Source organism: Artibeus jamaicensis, unplaced genomic scaffold, assembly GCF_021234435.1.
Source record: "Artibeus jamaicensis isolate MK-2021 breed Jamaican fruit bat unplaced genomic scaffold, CSHL_Jam_final scaffold_833, whole genome shotgun sequence".
Lineage (NCBI taxonomy): Eukaryota > Metazoa > Chordata > Mammalia > Chiroptera > Phyllostomidae > Artibeus > Artibeus jamaicensis.
Window position 1 is genome coordinate 5,304,615 of NW_026522056.1, and position 6,725 is coordinate 5,311,339.

A 6,725-nucleotide genomic window follows, 5' to 3' on the forward strand; every position below is an offset into this window, starting at 1 on the left:
AGAGAATCCTAGAAGCAGTAAGAGATAAGGGGACAGTCACCTACAAAGGAGTTCCCATCAGGCTGTCAGCTGATTTCTCAAAAGAGACCTTACAGGCAAGAAGGGGCTGGAAAGAGGTATTCCAAGTCATGAAAACCAAAGACCTACAACCAAGATTGCTCTATCCAGCAAAATTTTCATTTAGAATGGAAGGACAGATAAAGTGCTTCTCAGATAAGATCGAGTTTAAGGAGTTCATCATCACCAAGCCCTTATTATATGAAATGTTAAAGGGATTTACCTAAGAAAAAGAAGATAAAAAAGTTGAACTCACTGTGAGCAAACTCACAGTTAGTAACAACCACACCTAAAACAAAAGCAAATTCAGAGGACAACTGGATCAGGAGTGAATCATAGAAATGAAGATCATGTGGAGGATTAGCAACAGGGGAGTGGGAGAAGGAGAAGGGGGAGAAGGTACAGAAAATAAGTAGCATAGACAGTAGATAGAAAATAGATAAGGGGAAGGGTAAGAATAGTAGGGGGAAATACAGAATCTAAAGAACTTGAGACACGTGTTCATGAACTAAAGGGGGGAATGGTGGGGGAGGGGCATGCAGGGTGGAGGGGGGAATAGAACAAATGTAATGGCATAATCAATAAAATTTTTAAAAAAAGGAGTAGGTGGAAACAGAGAACATCAAGATACATGAAGGAGTCTGCACCACTGAAATTCACAGGTATTATACTACAGAAGTTCACACCATAAACCCAGGGAGTCAGAACAGGTCAATTTTAGAAGTTGAGGCTAACAAGAAGAGCCTCACAAACAATGGGAAGACAAAGAAACAATCCCCAAATGAAAGAAAAAAGCAGAAGCTTCAGAAAGAATGTTAGATGAAATAGAGGCTAATCAACTATCAGATATTGAATTCAAAGCACTGGTTATCACGAAGTTCAAAGAGCTCACAATGAGCTACCAGAAACTACAGGGGAGCTATAGTGATCTCACCGTAAACTATATCAACATGAAAAAGGAAATAGAAACTATCCGCAAGGGACAAGAGGAAATGAAGAATACAATTTCCAAATTGAAGAACACAGTAGAAAGTTTCAAAAGCAGAATAGACGAGGTGGAGGATCAGATTAGCAAGTTGGAGGACAAAGTAAAAAACATCTCACAGAAAGAGCAAGAAAATGAAAAGAGGCTCAGAAAGAATGAAGAGGGATTAAGAGAAATGCAAGACAATACGAAACATAATAATATCCGAATAATAGGAATACTGGAAGGAGAAGAAGAAGAAGGGATAGAAAACGTATTTGAAAGAGTAATGAGAGAAAATTTCCCTAATTTGATGAGAGAAAAAGTCACGCAAATCCAGGAATCACAGACAGTCCCAATCAAGAGGAACCCTAAGAGGCCCACTTCAAGACATATCATCATTAAAATGGCAAAATTCCAAGACAAAGAGAGAATTCTAAAGGCAGCAAGGGAGAAAACAGAAGTAACATACAAGGAAGCCCCAATGAGGTTAGCTACTGACTTCTCAATGGAAACACTCCAAGCAAGAAGAGAAAAGCAAGAAATATTCTAAGTAATGAGAACCAGAGGCCTACAACCAAGGCTACTTCACCCAGAGAGGCACTCAATCAAGACAGAGCGCCAAATAAAGAGCTTCCAAGACAAAAGAAGTCTAAAAAAATATGCCTCCACCAAACCAGTCCTATAAGAAATACTAAAAGGACTGCTTTAAGGAAAGAAAGGAAAAGAGACAGAGAGGAACACAGGTACAAAAATGGCAATGAATAAGTACCTATCAATAATAACCTTAAATGTAAATGGATTAAATGCTCCAATCAAAAGACACAGAATAGCTGAACGGATAAGAAAGCATGACCCTCATATATGCTGCCCACCTCAGGACAAAAGACCATCACAGATGAAAAGTGAAAAGCTGGAAACAAATTTTCCAAGCAAACAGACAAGAAAAAAAAGCTGGGGTAGCAATTCTCATATCAGACAAAATAGACTTCAAAAAAAGGGCCATAAAGAGAGACCCAGAAGGTCACTTCATAATACTCAAGGTAAGAATCCACCAAGAAGACATTAACATCATAAATATATATGCACCCAACATAGAAGCACCCAAATATATAAAGAAAATCTTAGAGGACTTCAAGAAAGATATTGACAGTAACACAATTATAGTAGGGGATTTTAACACCCCACTATCAAAAATGGACAGATCTTCCAGACAAAATATCAACAAAGATACTGTGGCATTAAACAACACCCTAGATGACATGGACTTAACTGATATATATAGAGCCCTTCATCCCAAAGAAGCTAAATACACATTCTTTTCAAATGCACATGGAACATTTTCAAAGATAGACCACATGATAGGATACAAAATGAGCCTCAACAAATTCAAGAAAATTGAAATCATACCAAGTATCTTCTCTGACCACAAGGGACTGAAATTGGAAGCCAACCCAAAAGGAAAAAACCCAAAGCACCCAAAATCATGGAGACTGAATGATATGCTATTAAACAATGAATGGGTCAAGAATGAAGTTAGGGAAGAAATCAAAATGTTTCTGGAAACGAAAACGAACTCACAACAACCCAAAACTTATGGGACACAGCGCAGGCAGTCCTGAGAGGGAAGTTTATAGCAATACAGGCCTACCTAAAGAAGATAGAAACATTTCAAACAAACAACCTAACCCTATGCCTGCAAGAACTCGAGGAACAACAACAGACAGCCCAGAGCAAGCAGAAGGAAGGAAATAACCAAGATCAGAGCAAAACTAAATGACATAGAAACTAAAAGCACAATTCTAAGGATCAATGAATCCAGGAGTTGGTTCTCTGAGAAGATAAACAAAATAGACAAGCCTTTAAGTAGGCTCATCAAGAAAAGAAGAGAGAGGACACAAATAAACACAATCAGAAATGAAAGAGGAGAGATTACAACTGATACCACAGAAATAGAAGGGATTGTAAGAAATTACTATGAAGAACTGTATGCCAAGAAATTTGAAAACCTAGGGGAAATGGACACATTTCTAGAAAAATACAATCTTCCAAAACTCAATGAAAAAGAAGCAGAAAATCTGAACACACCAATAACAGCAAAAGAAATTGAAGCAGTAATAAAAAAACTCCCATCACACAAAAGCCCTGGAACAGATGGTTTCACAGGAGAATTCTACAAAGGATTTAAGGAAGAGCTAACCCCTATGCTCCACAGACTATTCAAAAAAATCCAGAATGGAAAACTCCCAAATTCTTTTTATGAAGCCAGCATCATCTTAATTCCAAAACCAGATAGAGACACAACAAAGAAAGAAAACTTCAGGCCAATATCACTGATGAACATAGATGCTAAAATCCTCAACAAAATATTGGCAAATCGCATCCAACAATATCATACACCATGACCAAGTGGGATTCATCCCAGGGATGCAAGGATGGTTCAATATTGGCAAATCAGTAAATGTAATACATCACATAAACAAAAGCAAATACAAAAACTACACGATCATATCAATAGATGTGAGAAAAGCTTTTGATAAGGTACAACACCCATTTATGATAAAAACACTTAGCAAAATGGGAATAGAGGGAGCATTTCTCAAAATAATAAAGGCCATATATAAGAGACCTACAGCCAACATCATACTCAATGGGCAAAAACTAAAATCTTTTCCACTAAGATCAGGAACAAGACAAGGATGTCCACTTTCACCACTTCTATTCAATATAGTATTGGAAGTTTTAGCCACAGCGGTCAGACAAGAAAAGAAAATAAAAGGCTTCCAAATAGGAAAGGAGGAAACAAAACTGTCACTATTTGCAGATGACATGATAGTGTACATGGAAAATCCTATAGACTCTACCAAAAAACTGCTCGAACTAATTAATGAATTTGGCAAAACAGTGGGTTACAAAGTCAATATCCGGAAATCAAAGGCATTTTTGTATACCAACAATGAATCAGGAGAAGCAGAAATCAAGGAAAAAATCCCATTCAATATAGCAAAAACAGAAATAAAATATCTGGGAATAAACCTAACCAAGGAGATAAAAGACCTATATGCAGAAAACTACACAACACTGAAGAAAGAAATCAAGGAAGAAACAAACAAATGGAACCATATACCTTGTTCATGGACTGGAAGAATTAACATCCTGAAAATGTCCATACTACCCAAAGCAATTTACAGATTCAATGCAATACCCATTAAAGTAGCAATGGCATATTTCACAGACATAGAACAAACACTTCAAAAATTTATATGGAACCATAAATGACCCAGAATAGCAGCTGCACTTTTGAGAAAGAAGAACAAAGTAGGAGGAATCACAATACCTGATATCAAATTGTATTACAAGGTAACTGTAATCAAAACAGCCTGGTACTGGCATAAAAACAGGCACATAGACCAATGGAACAGAACAGAGAGCCCAGAAATAAACCCAACTCTCTACAGTCAATTAATATTTGACAAAGGGGGCAGTAACATAAAATGGAGTAAAGATAGCCTCTTCGACAAATGGTGTTGGGAGAACTGGACAGCTACATGCAAAAAAATGAAACTTGATCACCAACTTACACCATACACCAAAATAAATTCAAGGTGGATAAAAGACTTAACTATAAGCCTTGAAACCATTAATGTCCTAGAGGAGAACATTGGCAGGAAAATCTCAGATATTTCACGCAGCAACATTTTTACTGATATGTCCCCTAGAGCAAGGAAGATAAAGGAAAGAATGAACAAATGGGATCTCATCAAAATAAAAAGTTTCTGCGTGGCTAAAGAAAACAGTATTAAAGAAAACAGTATTAAATTAAAAAGACAACCAACTGTATGGGAAAACATATTTGCCAATGATACCTCAGACAAAGGTTTAATCTCCAAAATATACAAAGAACTTACATGACTCCACACTAAGAAGACAAATAACCCAATTAAAAAATGGGCAAAGGACTTGAACAGACACTTCCCCAAGGAGGACATAGAGAAGATCCAGAGACACATGAAGAAATGCTCTATATCGCTAGCTATCAGAGAGATGCAAATTAAAACCACAATGAGATACCACTTTACACCAGTCAGGATGGCTATCATAAACAAAGCAACCAACAACAAATGTTGGAGAGGTTGTGGGGAAAGGGGGACCTTAATTCACTGTTGGTGGGATTGCAGACTGGTACAACCATTATGGAAAACAGCATGGAATTTTCTCAGAAAAATAAAAATCGACCTGCCTTTTGACCCAGCAATTCCACTGCTAGGATTATATCCTAAGAATCCTAAAACATCAATTTCAAAGAACCTATGCACCACAATGTTCATAGCAGCACAATTTACAATAGCCAAGAGTTGGAAGCAACCTAGGTACCCATCAGGAAATGAATGGATCAAAAAATTATGGTACATATACACAGTAGAATTCTATGCAGCAGAAAGAAAGAAGGAGCTACTACCCTTTGCAACATGGATGGAACTGGAAAGCATTATGCTGAGTGAAACAAGCCAGGTGTCGAAAGACAAATACCATATGATCTCACCTTTAACAGGAATCTAAACAACAAAACAAAGAAGCAAGCAAAATAAAAACAAAGACACTGAAATAGAGAACAAGGGGACAGTGACCAGAGGGGAGAGGGGAGGGAATTTAAGGGGAAAAAAAGAGGAGGGATTTAGAGGAACAAGTATAAAGGACACAGGGACAATAACTAAGGGGGGTGGAAATGGGAGGGAGGTGGGGAGCATGGGGCGGGGTGGGCTGGGATGGGAGAAATAGAAAACTGTACTTGAAAAATAACTAAATAAAATTTAAAAAAAAGAAAAAGATAGCTCATTATATTCAAGCAGAAACTGCAGGCATTGTTAAATCTTTCCCACGCGCATGTATCTTAAAATCTAATCTTGTAGTGATTAGACTGCACGAGAGAATGGTGAGATGCTGTCTTCTGATGAGTAGATGCTAGCTTTGGCTTTTGTCCATTTCTTCAGAAAAGGGATGTGATTCTATAACAAAAAAAACTAAATTTCATCTAGCGATTCAATTAGTTCAAATAATCTTCAATAACTTCTGGTGAAGTTCTGGTAACTTGACAGTGGTCGGGAAAAGTGATGGCACCTGGGGTTCAATGAATCCTTTCATCCTACCAGCAATTTCCACAGCAAATACTATTTTTTCCCTAAAAAATTAGTTTAATTTTCTTCCATTTCTTGGGAGGGACATGTCATTTCACTACAAAATAATTTAGTTAATAAAATAAGATGCAAAAGGTAGTATGTTTGTACAGTGCTTTGCAAGTTAAAGCATTTTTACAGTTTGCATTCAATAGCTTTACTTATCATTTGATAACTTTTTGTATTTTATATTTACATAATTTTTATATTTCAAAGCTATGGCTTTCAAGGAGTGTTTTTAGTGATATAATTTTACCATTTAAACTTAAAAATTACCTTGGAGAAAAACCAGGGCAAAAAAGTGAAATTTTTGTTAGAAGTTTACGAGGCTATGTTTTGTACGTATGGGTGCATTTGGAAGTGGTTTTGCTCAGGGAGGCTCCTTCTGATGGATCACAACCAGTTTCTACAGATTTAAGAGTTAAACCTCACATCTATTCTTCTAAGTTTTAAGTGCACATTAGAAAATGGAAACATGACCCAACCCAACAAAAAAAATTAAATTTAGGAAGGTCCCTAGTTTTCAAAAA